We start from the raw sequence: 18,962 nt of genomic DNA on the forward strand, positions 1-18,962 counted from the left end.
ATTATTCAGCCATTAGAAACGACAAATACCCACCATTTGCTTCAACGTGGATGGAACTGGAGGGTATTATGCTGAGTGAAGTAAGTCAATTGGAGAAGGACAAACATTGTATGTTCTTGTTCTTTTGGGGAATATAAATAATAGTGAAAGGAAATATAAGGAAAGGGAGAAGAAATGAGTGGGAAATATCAGAAAGGGAGACAGAACATAAAGACTCCTAACTCTGGGAAATGAACTAGGGGTGGTGGAAGGGGAGGAGGGCGGGAGGTGGGGGTGAATGGGCGATGGGCACTTGATGGGATGAGCACTGGGTGTTATTCTGTATGTTGGCAAATTGAACACCAATAAAACATAATTTTATTATAAAAAAATGCTTACACTTATTGAGGGAAATATATCACACTCAATGATTCACTCATCAAATGAAAAGTGAATTCCAAGGCTGGAATCATAGATGCTTTATACTAAGAATATAAATACCTAATATCCAGAATTCCTAAAGAAAATCTTAAGAAAAAAATAATTAAAAAAAGAAAAAAATAATAATCTCTAAAATAAAAATAAATTATGTATAGGAACTATCTCTTAGTAAGAAAAGAACATTAGAGTCTTGTTAAGACTTGATTTCTGAATGCTATAAAATATAAGAAATTATGTTTTACCCATATAAAAGTCGATGCATTGTGTTATTAGATGGATCTATATTCAAATCCAATGAGGTCTCATCTGGGATAATAATAAGTCAACATTAGTATATGAAAGCTGCAATTTGAATGTTCTTATTGATTGCACTGATTCCAATTCCTAAAACAGGCAATGACTGCTTAGTATGAGTGTGAGTAGTTATTTAAACTTATTAACAGTCTTCAAGTGTGTTAAAAGCCTATATATCAGTATACTACTCCCTCATCCAATCAACTTTGCTTATTCCATCTGGTAGTCTCATCATTACCACACTAAAAGCAGTTGATGGGCACTCAGTTGCTTAGAAAATATTTATCTAGACTACTCTTTATTTAACTTTGATTTCTTCTGCCAAAATAGTGAACCTCATATGTAATGTCACCTAGCCCTGGAAATGCAGGTCTTGACAATGCAGATTTCACAAAGACAGAGTATGCCCAGAGAGTAGTTGAATCATGTTTGGAGTAGAGAGAAAAGCAGGTATGTCTGGAAAAATGAAAGCACGGATCCCTCCAATTTTGTCTTTTATATCCCAATTACCATTGTCTTTGTGATGAAGTTACATGATTTTTAAGTGTTCTATGACCAGTCCCTGCTTTCCCATCCAGTTTCATCTTACACATGTCTCCCCATGGTCCCAACTCCATTGGAATCCCTTCTGTTTCTCGAATGTATTCAGCTGTCACTTTACACTGTACATTCACCCATGCTTTCCCCTCTCTAAATCCCCAAGCGCCTCAAATGGGTAAGTCCTATGTATTCCTAAAGCCCAGCTTCAAGTTAATCTCTCTGGGCATGTATTCTTAGACTCTCTAGATTCCAGTGAATGTTCATATTGGTAGTTAGGTTTAAATGATTCTCTTACATTGATTAGTGAAGGCTTGGATCACATATCTGCTGTCTTAGTGTTTTATTATCAGTACCTGGTTCCATGCTTCTGTCAAAGTACATAACTTTTCATCTCAGAGAAAGAAAAAGAAATTAGTGGAAAAAATCTTCCCTGGGTTTTAGGAACTTTTATAAATTACTTCTTACAAGAAACACCATCTGATTTTAAAATAAATCAACCAGATAAAAATGTAGAACTAGAAGGGATTTTTTAAGAAACTAAATTATATAATCACTTCACCTTGCTGATAAGAAAACTGAGGTCCAGGGAGCACCAGCGATTCTCACTGGAGCTTATATTAATGATGATGATAATAATAATGACAATATCCAAGCCATCTCCATCCATGGCAGACTACACTGCAATGTGCAATTTCCCTTATCCACTCCAGCATGTTCTCTGTGATTCTCAGGAGCGGTGTAAGAACACACCAATAATAAAGTACTCAAGTTTGTAGAGGATTTGCTTTCCTAATAGAATCTAATCAATGCTATCCCTATAACTGTGTCACTCTAACTTACATATACTTGAATAGCAATTTTAGTCTTCTTTTGATAATAAAGGTATTTATTAAATCAGGATGCTTTAGTGGCAAGTACAGAAAACCTAACAGAAAGTGGTTTACATAATGATGACTTTCAAATGTCACATAATAATAAGCCCAAGGGTAGGGCAGTTTGAGCGATAATTCACTGGCTTAATGATGTAATCCATGAACCAGGTTCTTTTTGTCTTCCTGTTCTGCAAATCTTGACACACTGGCCTTTGCCCTCGTGGCTTATTTTTGTTAGCTTAATATGTCTGCAACAGTTCCAAGCACTGTATTCTCACAAAGATACTTCCAAAGGTAGTAGAGGAGAAAAGCGTCTTCCCATTTTAATGGCAAGAGAAAGTTTCTTAAAATCTCTACTATGTCCCACTGGCTACAGCTGTGTCACAAGCTCATTTCTGAATGAATTGCTGACAAAAGGGTCATTGTATCACCATGGCTAACATACTAATCAGCATTTTCTTACTTGCTTTGCAGAAGGGCCCAGTTTCTCTTGAAGTAGATGACTTACAGGAAAAAAAGGCAACTAAACTATGAAGGAGTTAACATCTGTGGGCAACGAACAGTGCCCACATTTCTTTTAGATTTTTTTTTTTTTTTACAAAGATCAGGTAATTGTCTAATTGGCATTTAACAGGGATAATATTAATTATTTCTCACTTTTGTCAAGTTTTACACAAAGCTTTAGTGATAATATTCAACTTCCTTTTGAAGTCTTAAATTGCTGGGACAATACATTCAACAGCTAAACATTTTCTAATATCAACCCAAACTCTATCTGTTAAACAATGTGAGAATGAATGCAGTTTTTTTGTTATTCGTCCAACAGCTATTTCTAGGATCACGTCTTAAAAGGAACAAAGACCAACTATTTATATGAAACTGATCAATACGAAGACACATCCGGAGGATCTGACTGTATTGTGTCAGATAAAATTAGTATGCCAAGAGCTCAAATGTCATAAAGACAGAAGACTCAACTTCATGAGGGACTTATTAGCAGTCAGACATAGCACATTGTCCTGCACAGACATATGCTGTCTATGCCAAGCATTCATGATGCTATCTTAATGAATAGAGGAAGAACTCATTTTGAATCTGTAAAGTTTACCACCAAGTTGAATACTTACACTGACTACTGGTGAAAAAAAAAGCCCTCAAATTTTTCATGTTTCTTTCTCATGTAAAAATATTATTTCTCTCCCAAATCTTCCTCCTGATGCCCATTGTACTCCATATCAAATAAATAGATAAAAATATTAATTTCCCCCATGTCTGTCCTGGTCTATGGATGTTCATGTTTATTTATAATCACACTGGTTCTCTTGGGCTGCAGGCTCCCTTGGGAAGGAGGTCACCATGGCTGTCCATTCAGTCTACATCGTACTTAACACAGTGTCACGTGCAAAGAGGTGCTTTGTGATCAATATCAGGAATCTAATTGTAAAAGGTAGAATTAAAATGAATTTTATACTTGTTTAAGTGAAATAAACAGTAGCTCCTCATTCAGGGAAAGAATACTGTTACAGGAAAAATATCTTGCCATTATCTTCTCATGAATATCAATAGTGAATGCCAGGTTAAAGAATGGAAAGAAAAATGAAAAAATATTATGATGACTTAGCAATAAGTTGATATTTAGTTATGTAGAATATGTACATATAAATCTATATATATAGCTCTACATATATGTAACTACACAGACATACAAACACACACATATTACAAGACTATACAAGCAGCAGGCATGGCTGGCTCAGTCAGTGGGGCATGCTCGGGTTGTAAGTTTGAGCCTCACACTGGGTGTAGAAATTACTTAAAAATAAAATCTTTAAAAATAAATAAATAAATAAATAAATAAATAAATAAATAAATAAATATAAAACTATGCAAATATTAACAAAATAGTAGTATTGTAGTAGCTGGAGTCAGAGGGCACATAAACCAATTCTATTAACTCAGCCACAAAAGACATCAGAGAACTTCAGGTCTTGGTGTCATGTACGGACTGCTGGCAGTGAGAAACAGGCACAAGGACAGGGCACAGGAAGGCTCTGAATATGAATATAACCTGGCTCCACTGTCCTTGCCCCCTCTGGCAGTCAGCGTCTGGAACTGCAACACCCCACCATGGGTATCAACATCTATAAAGCCAAATTAAATTATTTCTAAAACGCTCTCATATCTCAGCATTACTCTTTCAACACAGAGTCCCTAGGACAAAAATCTCATTCCAGAGACACCTGGGTGGCTCAGTCACTTAAGCAGCTGGTTCTTGATTTTGGCTCAGGTCATGATCTCAGGGTCCTGGGATTAAGCCCCACATTGGGTTCTGTGCTCAATGGGGAGTCTGCTGGAGGATTGTCTCCCCCTTCTCTCTGCTCTTCCTCACACACTCTCTCTCTCAAATAAAAAATAAATCTTTAAAAAAAAATATCATCTCAGCTACTATGAAAAGAGAAAACATGGTCCTTCTCATTTTTGAAATGGAATCCCACCAAAACTGACACCGTGGGGAAATTGCCTACACTACAAAAGGCATGCAGATGCTAAGAAGGCAAGAGTACAGGAAGGGACCACTACTTGCTACCTCTGTAAATCTTTCTTCCTCTCTCACACTTCCAGAAGGGAAACAGAAAATGGATAGCACATCAGACAGCCATGCCACAATAAACATGCTCACTCTTTCCACAAAGGGAGACAACTCAAAGTCTTACCAATTAATTTGAAAATGTTCAAAATCCAGGATTCCTAGGAGATGCTTATTCCTCATATGCAGACACCATCAATGCACATTGAAAGTCAGTATTGCTGAAGCCAATGGTAAGCAGCATAGTCCAAATACAATGCTGAAGGAGGAAGAAAATAAATCAGAAATTGAGGTGTGTTATGCAACAAAATAGGTTCGTGGGGTAATTACTTTCATTTGGACAACTGTGTATGAAACAGAGCTGCTATTTACGACTTCTCTCCCTCATTGCCTTTTCTGCGTCTGCCTACAAAGTAGCACCCCAGCTGACCAGGGAGGTTGTTGCTATTTTTAACCTAACAGATTACCAAAACTTTTATTGTTGTTGGAGACAGGCCTTTCACAGTCTTTTCAGTGTATGGTTTTTGTTTTTTTGTTTTTTTTGTTTTTTTTTCATTGAATTTTACTATTATAAGTGGTAAGATAAAAAGGTGCCTTGAGAGGCCGCTTGAGTTTCCCCCATAATCTTCCTTCTCCATTATGAAGTAGTAATCTTATTTTCCTTTACAGTCAGGATCAATCACACCAACCAATGCTGAAATGTCTATTGTTTCCGTTTTTCTGAGAGTTCTGCTGAAAATGACCAGGTGGCATTATTAGTTTCCAGTGAAATAGGAACATTGTTGTATGTCCTGGTGGAAGTATTCTTCCTTGGTAGACTAATATCTCTAAGCCAGCAGACCCAAAACTTATGGAAATAAGAAGTTAAAATTGTTTAAAGCAGAGCTATAATGGAGACTTCAGTTGACCATTCAAAGGTCTTATAATGACAGATACTTCTGGGTTATGGCAAATATGGTAAGGCTAATGAATCAAAATATAGCAATTCTTTGTTTTTCATGTTTTCTTTCAAGATCCCCTCCCTCTTAGAAGTGATGTTATGCAGAAATCCATAACAATGTTAGAGCAATAAATAAGTCGCTTTATATTACTCCTTGCTGATGCTTGATGGACAAAGACAACCAATCTAAATCCATATTAAATATGTCTTCCAGTGAGGAAAAGTGGCAACCTATCTTAGAAAGGTTTCAATGTTATTATCTTGTTACAAAACATCTGGTTGGTCTTCCTAAGATATAATATATGCCTTGTGTTAATGTTACTTACGTGGATGGTAAATTGGACATCCTTTAGTGAGAGTAGCCTAAATGATCTTGGTCAAGGGGAAGTCCATGTTTTCAAGCCACCCAGAGCCTTTAACTTTGTTTTATGGCCACTTGAAATATGTAACTTGCACAAAGGAAAGATTCTTCAAGAAAATCAGTACTGATTATTCAGATGCTCCTCTGAAGTGGGTGTGATGCTTTGGTAAACATCCCCAAATAACTTCACAATCTGTGGTTTCCGGGAAGATACATTCCTCCTCTGTAAATCTCTTTCTTACAGTTTTTCAAACTTGCCCCTCCAATCTCCTGACCACATGAACAAACAAATTGCCAAATCAGTAGATCACAAGAAAATCACTGAGGCAGTAAGACTTTGCACTTTTCTGTGGGATCTACCTCTAAACCAATGGCCTGTGGATGTCCTGCTAAAGGCAGTTAAATGCCTGCTAATCCTTTCTTGCCTCCTGTCATCAATGTAGTATTAGCCACGTAGAAGAGCAAGCAACAAAATGTCCTGGGAAGACAGGAGAGGGCATGTTACTCCTCTTATTTGTTCAAGCAAACTTCTGCTAGTATTTTCTATTTACTAAAAGAGAAGAAAAGCATTCCCAAATCTACATGCGGGCCACATGCACCAGTTCCTCCAGCAGAGAAATCACATCTAGAAGAGCAGCTACAGTTGGAGCTAAATCTGTTCCACTTAAGATAATTCATGCTCATTCAGTAAGGCTCCTCATTTCCCGCACCTCCACAATTTGAGAGATAAGTAGAGTCACTTTGAGAATCCCCACTCCTGGGACGCCTGGGTGGTGCAGTCTGTTAAGCAACCAACTCTTGATTTCAACTCAGGTCATGATCTCAGGATCCTGGGATCCAACTCCTGTAGGACTCCACACTCAGCAGGAGTCTGTTTGAGGCTTCTTTCTCCCTCTCTCTGCTCCTCCTCTGCTCTTTCTTTCTAAAATAAATAAATAAACCTTAAAAAAATCATCTTTCCTGTGTGTCTCAAGTCTTTGATGGCAGCACTAATCTCTTTCTGGAGAAAAATATTCCCCTAGAGATGCGATATTACTTTTAATTTACTATTTCATTTAGAGAAAAAAAAATCCCAAGGGACACAATGATACCATAATAACCTTTATTTATGGGTCACAAAAGCTTGTGAGTATTTTCCCAGTGTGTGTGTGTTTTGTGTGTGCTGTATTTCGAATATAATTTCAAATATATACTATGTAACTAGGAAAGGGAAACAGAATGACTTTGAAGTCCCTTAAGCCAAATATCTGCTTAACGAATAAATAGATATATAAATAAGGACAACTGAGTCTTGGAATCTATTCAGGTGTTGGGATTAGGTTTAAGATGGCAAATACATATCATGATTTCTCACAATTAGCCTAAGCTTACCAGACATGAAGCTGTATCTTCTCCCAACATATACAACCTATTGTTGCATTTAGAAATTTGGAAAACTTCTACCAACTCTGAATCTACTTTGTCCTAGAGGACCTCATAATCATTAACCATGGTCAAAGACCCTTGAAAAGTCTGTTTACCATGCTGGCTTCTTTATCCTGGAGATTAAAGGCAACCACCTGGCTTCTTCTTCTCTGCAATCCTCCTGCCCAGCAAAACCAGAAACCTATTTCAAGTCTCTCAAAAGCATCTTGAATCCTAAACAAATCACTAACAAGCACATTTCATAGATGTTGGTGTTCTTGTGACACCATATTTTTCTTAAAGTCTCAGGAAGAGGGTGTTTTTGTCATTTCTTGGGGAATACAGTTAAGAAATGATCTGGAATAGCCCATGACTGATGCACGACAATCTTCTAATATCAAAGTCTTAGGGGCATCCTCTATGTTTTATGACAAGGCTTTTCTGGTTTTTCATCACCTTCGAGTTTCAGATTTCAGATTTTAGGCATCCAGTCAAGAAAACAATTAAAATCATTTCCAGGGAATCTAACATATTGGAATCGTATTAATTTGATCAAATCAAAAGTAATGATCTCTCATTTTAAAAACAAGCTCAGATCCATCCCTATACACATTTCCCAGATTTTGGGCAACATGAATCAGTAAGTAATTCATTAGTACATTTTTTAATATGAAAGCATTTTTATGAAGGTTTGATTTTGTAATTTTTTCCAGAAGTATTCTGGAATATAGTGTTTTTGACATTTGAGGAGGAAAGCAGGTTTAGGAATGCTCAGAATAGGAGGCTAAAAAGAATGATCTGCTTTTAAAGAAAATAGTTTCAGCAAGAGTGGTACTTAAGACACTTTCATGGAATAGTGAAACAGTCTCATCAACAAGGAAAGAGGGATATTCTAGCTTCCAAGGGAATGACAAGATCTCTGAATTTCTCTATACATGCTTCTTTAAATTCTATGTTTTCTCAGTGACTGTCCTATTGATCTAAAATCTGGTGAAGCTTTGCATTTAACTGATATTACTATTCAGTGGAGGTTCTTCTGGCCCCGAAGAGAAGCTTAATATCTCTGTATCTTCTCATATATCCTCAATTTAATTATTAGGGTTCTAATATTTTTCAATCAAATTTTCTAACTTTGACATGAAAGATACAGAGAAACTTCTAATGCAGTAGATATTGTAATTTAAGGGATGCCTGGGTGGCTCAGCTGTTGAAACTCGGCCTTTGGCTCAGGGCGTGATCCTGGTCCAGGATGGAGTACCACATTGGGCTCCCTGCAAGGAACTTGCTTCTCCCTTTATGTCTCTGCTTCTCTCTGTGTCTCTCATGAATAAATAAATAAAATCTTAAAAAAAAAAAGATATTGTAATTTAAGTCAATCATTAAGCATAGACTTTGGCTGCTTCCACCTTTTTGAAGTATAAGATGAGATCAGTAAAGTATCTGCACCTGGGATTCTGAAGCCATTACCAGTTTCAACACCATTGGCTCTTAGCATGAATATTTTCTTTTTTAAAAAAAAGATTTATGTATTTATTTTAGAGAGAAAGAGAAAGAGAGCAGGGGGAGAGGCAGAGAGAGAGGGAAAGGGATTCCACACTGAGCCCAGAGCCTGACATGGGGCTCGATCTCACCATTCGGAGATCGTGACCTGAGCCAAAATAAAGAGTCAGACACTTAACCAACTGAGCCACCCAGGTGCCCTGCCATGGATATTTTCTAAATGATGTCTGTTTTACATTTTTTTTGTATTGGTTTTCTATTTTTTGTCATAATAAATGATCACAAGCTCAGCAGTTTAAAATATCACAGTTCTATTATAGGTAAGAAATCTAGGCACAGCATGTCTGAGCTGGTTCTCTGTTCTGGATTTCACAAAATGGATATCAAGATGTCAGTACGGCTTCATTCCTTTCTGGAGATTTTAAGGATGGATCTGCTTTCAGATCCAGTTTATTCGGGCTGTTGGCAGAAATCAGGTCCATTTGATCATAGAACTTAGGTTCCCATTTTCATGTTTGCCAGTGATATGGCTCCTTCTCACTTTCTTAGAGGCCACCCCTAGTTTATGGTCCTCTTCCTCCATCATTAAAGCCAATAATGAAAAGTTGAGTCCTTCTCATGCATAGGATCTCTCTGACTTCCCCTTCTACCTCAACATGTCTCTGCCTCTCTTTTAATACCTCATCCCTCTAGTTTTCCTGCCTTCTCCTATTTTTATGGATTCCTATGATTACATTGAGGTAATCTATAATCTAGAATAATCTCTATGCTTTATAATCAGCTGATTTGTAACCTTAATTTCATCTGGGCATTCTTCACGGTAGTATCTAGATTAGTGTTTGGTTAAATAATCATGGCGTGGGAATCTTGAAGAACATCTTTGGAAGTCTGCCTACCATGCTTCCATTAAGATACAAAACCCTCATCAGAGCATTCAATCTAACAAAACAAGACCTCACATGCTTTACTTAACTTTATCTTCCAGGGAATGGACAGAAACAGAATCTAGCAGTGTAAAACTCTGTGGAGTTGAGGCCTTCTATTTTACTTATTCTGGTATGGTGGATTTATCAATCAAAAGAACAAATGGGTTCAAATACTTAGTGTTCCTTCCACCAGTGAAGTAATGTCCACTATTGGAAGCAAATTCCTTTTGTTCTTTGAATTGATGTATTTGTTATTTTAACCACATTAATGAAATTAAACCATTAAATTTATATCATTCAAATATGCTTCTATTAATGCTAATCAACTAATGGAGAAAAAATTTGCAACATTTTTCTTAATTAGAATTTAGCTCCCCAAATATCCATTTACAATAAATAATGTATAACTTAAATGTATCCTAAAGAAAAATAAATGCCTGAAACATAAAAATCTAATGGTTCTTCTACATTTACTATTGACTTAATACTGCATAAGCACATGATGAAATTGTAGTGCACTCTAGGAAAATAATTATTAGAACACATTGCAATTTATTTGGTATAAGATTCTCATCAAATACACTGAGTTAAACAGATAAATTCATAAGCCATTCAAAGTACAACAAATGTAAAAACATTATTTTTCTTTATTAGAATAATTATACTTGATTGGTTAATAAAAATAATATACTTAATGTCTGTCTTTCTATTTGAAGATAAAGAGAGTTTGGAGTTCTTCTAAGCCTGCTTCTAAGTCAGATTCCTTTTGCTGTCAGGAGCAGTCCTTGCCTAATTTATTCACTCCATGCAAATGAATCTTGTCAAATGTCTGGTGCAGGCTTTTTTTATTAACAAAATAACCCAGAAAGGATTCTTCCACTCACTTCCACTTTAATTTTTTAAAACAGCCAAAAAATAATAAAACATTCATTGAAATATCAGCAAAGAACAGTGGAGTAGAGAACTGCAAAAGTCTGTACCTTCACAAAGGCAACAAATAACCTGGTAACAACTGTCAGAATCTATTGAGAGGGGAAGGAAACTTTGAAATCCAGTCAAAAGCTTAAAACAACAATCAAGGAAACATTTAATCAAGAAGAAGAAAGAACAAAAGAAAGGAAGGAAGGAAGAAGAAAGAAAAAGAAAGAAAAAGTCAACCAAGTCTTGTTCTTAGAGTTTCTGACATTTTAATTTACCTCAGTACCATCCCCCAGTGAGCACCTCAGTGTCAGCCTTGAAGACAATAATACACAATTTCTCGATAGAGGTTCCTAGGATGTGAGAAAGCAGTATTGACCTTATTCTCAAAGAATTATGGTTGTTTTGACCTATCTGGTGGCTCCCTGAAGAACTAGGTCAAAGGGCTTGCCTTCATTATGCCTAACTCAGAACTCTCTCAGGCCTAGGGCAATTATCAAGGATTATTTGTTGAGGAAAAACTGCAGGCAGATACATTAAACACTATCACCTGGAACACGGGAGAACAGTTGGGCAAACAGTGGACAAACCAAAAAGATTGGGAAGAAAGACTAGGTAATGAAATGCTTTGTAGAATAAGGACTTTGAAAAGCTTTTACATATTCCTAGGAATCCAAATGATTTTGTGTATGTTCCGGGCTGTGTGCATGTTCTGAAAAGTCCTAAGAAGGTTCTAAACTCTCATCTCTGGCTAAACTTTGGAATGATCAGGAAGTGAAGGTTAAGGGAAAGTGGTAAACTGCCTGGCTGAGCATTGAAGGATGCTTCAACACACACACACACACACACACACACACACACACCTTATCTAAAAAGAGCTTTTGTATGTTTAGTTTTATTTGCAGGATTTTTCAGTTCCAGATATTTAAGGAAATTTCTGTCAAATTACTAGCTGACCACTAGACAGAGATATCAGTGGCACAAGAAAAATAGATTTCACAAAATTAGTTCAAAATATCACTAAACAAATAACAACTATAATAAACAGTAACAACAAACCTTGGAAGAAGGAGAGACTCTAATTTCCAGAGTTGCCATGTTATAATTTTCCAAATATCTAATTTTCAACAAGAACAAAAAATGAGGAGGCATGGAAAGAAAGAAGAAATCATGGTGCATGCACAGCAGGGAAAAAACAACTAATAGAAACAGTCTCAGGATCCCAGGGTGGCTCAGCGGTTTAGCACCTGCCTTCTTGGGGCGTGATCCTGGAGTCCCAGGTTAGAGTCCCATGTCAGGCTCCCTGCATGGAGCCTGTTTCTCCCTCTGCCTGTGTCTCTGCCTCTCTCTCTCTCTCTCTCTCTCTCTCTCTGTCTCTCATGAATAAATAAATAAAATCTTTTTTTAAAAAAAGAAACAATCTCTAAGGAAGCTCTGTCATTGGATTTACTGAACAAAACTTCAATTCAATAATTTACAATATATGCAAAGAGCTAAAAGAAATCATAAACAAAGAACTAAATGAAATCATGGGAATAATGTCTTATCATTACAGAGACAAATCCTGAAATGGTAGAAGTAAGTTCTTCCTTATTTGTTTATTAAATGGAAATGGACAAAACTATTTAATTAAAAGGAAGAGATTAGCAGAATCAATTTTTGAAACATGATCTAACTATGTGTTATCTATAAGAAACTCACTTTAGATCCAAAACTATGAAGAGAAAAAGGCAGGTGAACAGCAAAAGGGCAAAAAAAGGTTTTTCATGCAAATAAAGGAAAGAGAACCTGAGTAGCTGTAATGATAGGAAAAAAAAATTCAAGATAAACACCATTACAAGAGAAAGAAAAGGACATCACATAAAATGATCAATCTATCAAGAATATATAACAATTACAAGCCTATATGCACACAACAATATATGAACAAAAAAGTTACAATTATTTTTTTGTTTTTATTCAAGTTCAATTTGCCAACATATAGTATAACACACCGTGCTCATCCCTGTCATCCAGTTACCGCAACCACCCGCCCACCTCTGCTTCTTGCAACCCTTTTTTTGTTTGCCAGAGTTAGGTGTCTCTCATGGTTTGTCTCCTTCTCTAATTTTTCCCACTCAGTTCCCCTCCTTTCCCTTATAATTCTTTTCATTATTTCTTATAATTAAAGGGAGAAATAGACAATAATAGCTGAAGATTTTATTTACCAGTTTGATAATGGGCAGAAAAACCACATAGAAAATCAACAAGAAAATAGAAAGTTTGGGGGGAAAAAGGAAAATAGAAGGTTTGAACAATCCTATAATCAATTAGACCTAACAGACATATACAGGATGCTACACCCAATACTAGCAGTATATACATTTTTCTTAAGTGTTCATGGAGTGATCTCCAAGATAGGCTATATTTAGGCCACAAAATAAGCCTTAATAAATTTTAAGTGATCAAAATAATACAAAATATCTTCTCCAACCACAATGGAATAAAGTTAAAAATCAATAACAAAAAGAAAACTAAAAAAGGAAATTCACAAATTTGCGAAGGTTAAATAACATACTCTTAAAAGGTAATGAGTCAAAAAGAAAACACAAAGAAAATTTGAAAATATTTTAAGATGAATAAAGAGGAAAGGACAACATAGCAAAACTTATGAACTGCATAGAAGGCAGTATTAAGAAGGAAATTTACAGCTGTAAACACAATACGGAAAATAAGTTATCATACCAATAACCTTACACTTTAAGAAATGAGAAAAATGATCATAAATTAACACAAATCAAGTTGAAGTAAGGAAATAACAAAGATTAGAATGGAGAAAAATGAAGTAGAGAGTAGAAAAGTAATAGAATCAATGAAACCAAAAGTTGGTTCTTTGAAAGATCAACAAGTTGACACACCTTTAGCTAAATTGACTAAATTATTAAAATCAGGACGAAAGTGGAGACATCACTAACCTTATAGAAATAAAAAAATATATTATAAGGAAGTACTATAGACAAATATACACCAAAACTTTATACATAACCTACATAAAATTTCCAAATTCCTAGATACAATCTATCAAAACTGAATTACCAATTGCACCTGAAATTGCATGGGAACTGCTGATGATTGTGAACTTCCTAGGTTGTTAAATAAAACAAATTATAATAAACTGTTAACTTTTTTCAATATTAAAAAAATGAGAACCTGAATAGATTTACAGCAAGTAAAGACATTGAACCAAAATCAAAACACCCAACAAAGAAAAGTCCAAGACCATATGTTTTCACTGGTGATTTCTACCAAAGACTTTTTAAGTAATTTGTATAAATATTTTCCAAACTTCCAAAAAATACAAAAGAAGGGAATACTTCATAATTCATCCTATGAGGTCAATATTACTCAGATAATAAAGCCAAATAAAAAAAATCACAAGAAAAGAAGCTACATACCAATATCTTTTGCAATACACGTGCAAAAATCCTTAATGAAATAAATACCAGAAAAATGAACTCAACAATACATTAAAAACATTATACACCATGACCAAGGAGGGATTTATTCCAGGGATGCAACGGTAGTATATAAAGTTTATTCAATGTAATAATCACATTAATAGGAAGAAGAGGGAAAATCACACATTTGTCTCCAATTGATGCAGGAAAAGCATTTGAAAACCACTTCCATTATTAAAAAAAACTGAAAAACTTAGAAATAGGGAAAAAATTTGATCAATCTTATGAAAAGTTTTGGTGAAAAACTGACTCTTAACATTATACTTTATGGTGACACATTGAAACATTTCCACCTAAAATCTAGATCAAGACAAGAATGTATGTTTTCACCATTTTTATTAAACAACATGCTGTAAGTTATAGCCTGAATAACCAGATGAGAAAAAGAAATAAAAGATGCCCAAATTCAAGGAAAATAAAACTGCTTTTATTTGCAGATGACATAATGTTATATATAGAAATTCTCAAAGAATGCATAAGAAAGCTACTAGAACTAATAAGTGAATTGAGCTAAGTCTCAGGGTGCAAGGAAAACACACAAAAGCCAGTTGTGTTTCAATATAGTGTCAATGGACAATCTGAGGGGGATTTTAAAAAACCATTTACAATAGCATCAAAAGAATGAAATACCTGGGGTAAAAAAAAAATACTTGGGTATAAATTCAACCAAGGGTGTGAAAGACTTGTACCCTGGAAAATTCCAAACATTTCTGAAAGAAATGAAAAAAGACCTAAATAAGAGAAATATACCAGAGATTGAAAGACATAATATGGTTAAGATGACAAGACTCCCTGGGGTACCTAGGTGGCTCAGTAAGTTAAGCACCTGACTCTTGATTTCTGCTCAGGTCATGATCTCAGAGTTGTGAGATTGAGCCCTACATTGGGCTCATGATGATTTCCATTTTGAGAAGGAATGACATCAGTAGAGATATTGATGTAAATCATTCCCCACTTAAAAAATCCGTTACAGGTTTAATAAAATATTTTAAGTTTAAAAATGATTGGATTTACCTAAAAGAAAGTAAGGAAAATCTGAGGTCATGAGTGCAAAAGAAACATAAACCAAGGAGAAAAGCTAAGAATTAAGCAGCTTCTTTTCCTGAGGATATACAAAGGTCCTGGAGCACCTGTTACGGGGTAACTGCAAAAATATCCTGAAATTATAGATGGAAATATTCTACATAAAGGTGGAACTCCAGGTAGGAGTGAGACCTACAGAAAAGACTAAATCAGAGAACACAACCATTTAGAAGCATCAACAATGCAATGTGTTTTGCCTCTGGTTGGAAGATTTTTTTATAAAAAACAGCAACATCAGCAACATGACCAATAACCTTCTTACAGGATTGGAGACTAGGTTTACAATTTTTTTCATGGCTTTAGAAATTACAAAGAACTATAATGTAAAATGAACCAGATCTCTAGTTCCCTTGCAGATATGGCAGAAATAAATATGCATCTTCCCCAGAGGAATGCATCCTTAGAGTAAGGATCAAAAAACTCATAGTGGCTTCAACCAAGCTCAAACTCGTGATAAAATCCCAATGTACAAAAAGAAAATAAGACACTGTTAGTGGGAGTCAGCAGAAACGACTAAGAACAAAGTGAGATCTCTAATAACTTCAATTATTGGAATTATCAAATTTAACACATTTTAAAAACAAGAATAAAAGTAACAAGACACGAATTTGGAGCCAATGACTATCAAAGCAAGACCAAGCAGAAAAAAAAAGAATATTTCCAGAGCTGACAAGTGTAATTAATGAATTTAGAAAATCAATGATTGGCTTACATATTGGTTAGATACAATAAAGGAGAGAATAAAGACTGAAATATAGATCTAAAGAAATTATCAGGATTACTTTCCAAAGAGACATAAAATATAAAAGTGATGTTAAAGAGATATGGTGGCTAGAGTCTAAGCAAACACATGTCTACTTATATTTCTCAAAGGAGAAAATACAGCAAATGAGAAGGCAATATTTGAAGACATTACGTGTGAGGGTTCTCCACAGTAACTTAACACATGAATTCTCAGATTTTGAATCTCAGAGAATCCCAAGCAAGATAAATAAAATTTCATACCCAGATACACTGTAGTAAAACTGCAGAAGCCCTCAGAAAAAGGAGTGAATTTAATATCTGTCAGAGAAAGAAAAAAAATAATAGATTTTTTTTAAAAGTGATATTTTTGCTGGCAATTTTCCTACATAAAAATAAAAGCCTGAAGAATGTAGAATGACATTTTAGAGGTCAGAGAGTAAATAAAGATAATTTGGAATTATTCAATCTAGTGAAATAATCTTCCATAAAGACAAAAAAACTGGAAGTGTTTACGACCAAAGATATAATTCCCATGAAGCAAAGTAAACCCGAAAGGACATTCAGAGATATAAAAGGGAATAGCATAGCATATGTGTGAATATATTATATTATATATTGTATATAATATTATATATTATAAATAATTATATATTACATATAATTATATTTATATTAATGTGTGTGAATTTAAAATTGGTATTTAGCTAATAATGGTAATAATTGCTAATGTGTATATTAAAGAATAAAAATTATGAATGGCTATTTAAGTAAAGAGAGATGGTTACTGAATTTAAAATATTCTGAGGCATTTGTTGAGGAGGCTGATAATATTATTTGGCCTTTGTTAATGACATCTACAGGTTAAAAATTAAAGGAGGACCATAAAGACAAAAAGGGGGGGGGGGATTTATATTATCTAAACCACTGGAAGGGGAGATAAAAGATTATACACTCATTTAGAAAAGCGTAAGTAAAAGAGGGGAAAGTAGAACACTGAAAAGGTAAGATAAATACAAGGCACAAAATAAATCCACGTAATCAATAATCATAATAAATGTAAATTGATGGACTTTTGTTTTAAAAATTATATATTACCCATCTAGATTTAAAAATAAAAATAAGAAGGACAATGATAGAATAAAAGTAACGGACTAAGAGAAATATACCAGGCAAATGAAAGCCAAAAATTCAGCTGATAGGAATATATTAAAATCAGAAAATTGAACTTCATCTTATTTAATTTTTCTAGGGGGAAGGGCAGAGGGAGAGAGAGAGTCTCCCAAATTCAGCGTGGAGCATCACATGCGGCTCAATCTCACAACCCTGAGATTATGACCCGAGCCGAAATCAAAAGTCAGATACTTGGGATGCCTGGGTGGCTCAGCAGTTGAGTGGCTGCCTTTGGTTCAGGCTTGATCCCAGTTCTGGGATCGATTCCTGCATCAGGCTCCCTGTGAGGAGCCTGCTTCTCCCTCTGTCTGTGTCTCTGTCTCTCTCTCTCTGTGTCTTTCATGAATAAATAAGTAAAATCTTAAAAAAAAAAAAAAAAACTCAGATGCTTAACCAACAGAGCTACCCAGGCACCCCATAAAACTGAATCTTAAAAGGAAGGGATGACTAGAGATTAAGAGAGAAATAAGAAGAATACTAATATAATAATATTTTCAACAAGAGAATATAACATAAGCACCCAGCAATATAACTTCAGGATATGAAGAGGGGAATGACTGAATCATAAGGAGAATTGGAAAATTCACCGAAGTATAATACCACCCTTAATAAATGATAGTTTAAATAGATTTAAAAAAATCAGTAAGAAGATAAAAGATGTAATAGAATCATAATCTAATTAACATATTAAATGTGTTTCAAAATGTTGAAAATGAACAGTATTTTCCATCATACCTAAAACATAGGAAATATTACCAGGTGATAAGATACTAAAAACTATGAACAAATCTGAAATGAATAACATCATATACAGTATAATGTGTAATTTAAATATATAAATAAATATATTTAATACATTAATATATTTATTTAATACATGTTGCATAATTTATTACATGTATTATACATATTACATCTATTTTAATTACATAGTATACTATATATGGTTATTTATAGATAGAGATATATCTGAAAATCTCAAAAGCAAAGGGCAAAAGATATGAACAGATATATCTCACTCTGCTTCATCTATAATCAGAAAAGAAAATTAAGGTCATAACAAAAAATATTGAAATAGCACTTTGCTTTCTTGGCATAAGATTAAAAATCTGAAAGTTCCAAATTTTTGCAAGGATGCCAAAAAATGGTAGCTGTTACACCCTGCCTGTGGGAGCATAAAGTATACCATCATTTTGATAAAGAGTTTGCACTCTTCTCTTAAAAGTTGGACATTTACACGGCTTGTGGACCAGATTCTGAACCTAGATATATATCCTAAGCACTTGTGAATTCATAATCTCACCTTAACAAGTCCTTCCATTCAATGAAATGTCTACCTGCTGAAAAGCATGAAAAAAAGTACCTGCTTACATTGACTTTCTCTGCAGATGAAAGGAGAAAGCTGGCCTAATTACAGATATGTTGGTGTTTTTGTTTGTTTGCTTTGGTGGGTGGGTATGGGAACCAGAGACAGACTTAGCTGATCTAGAACCAGAGAACATGGCCAGTCACCATGTTCTCTCCATTCATTGGTGAGCATTGTGTTTTCTCGTGTTCATAGCGCTGGGGAACCTGACAATTCCAGGTTGTAATGGCAGGTGAACAGCATTTTCCTCTGATAACGAGGTGTGAATCTCCATCAGATCAGTGGGGATCATCCTAGTGGAGGATTTTTATGGCTCTCTAAGCTGAGCAGCAGACTAACT

At 34.9% G+C, this 18,962-nt stretch overlaps 1 long non-coding RNA gene across 45 annotated transcripts in view; it reads right to left on the reverse strand.

The window, feature by feature from the left end:
- LOC144296920 (uncharacterized) overlaps positions 1-18,962 on the reverse strand; it is an 87,721-nt gene that overhangs the window by 40,748 nt on the left and 28,011 nt on the right. For 43 of the 45 annotated variants that reach the window (XR_013363855.1, XR_013363865.1, XR_013363862.1 and 40 more), the window contains exon 4: positions 4,841-4,972. This is a non-coding gene — a long non-coding RNA (uncharacterized LOC144296920). Of the gene's footprint in view, positions 1-2,677; positions 3,673-4,840; positions 4,973-18,962 lie in introns of those variants that run through there. The other 2 variants (XR_013363955.1, XR_013363979.1) reach the window with 2 other exon arrangements.

This window comes from Canis aureus, chromosome 2 (genome assembly GCF_053574225.1).
Source record: "Canis aureus isolate CA01 chromosome 2, VMU_Caureus_v.1.0, whole genome shotgun sequence".
NCBI lineage: Eukaryota > Metazoa > Chordata > Mammalia > Carnivora > Canidae > Canis > Canis aureus.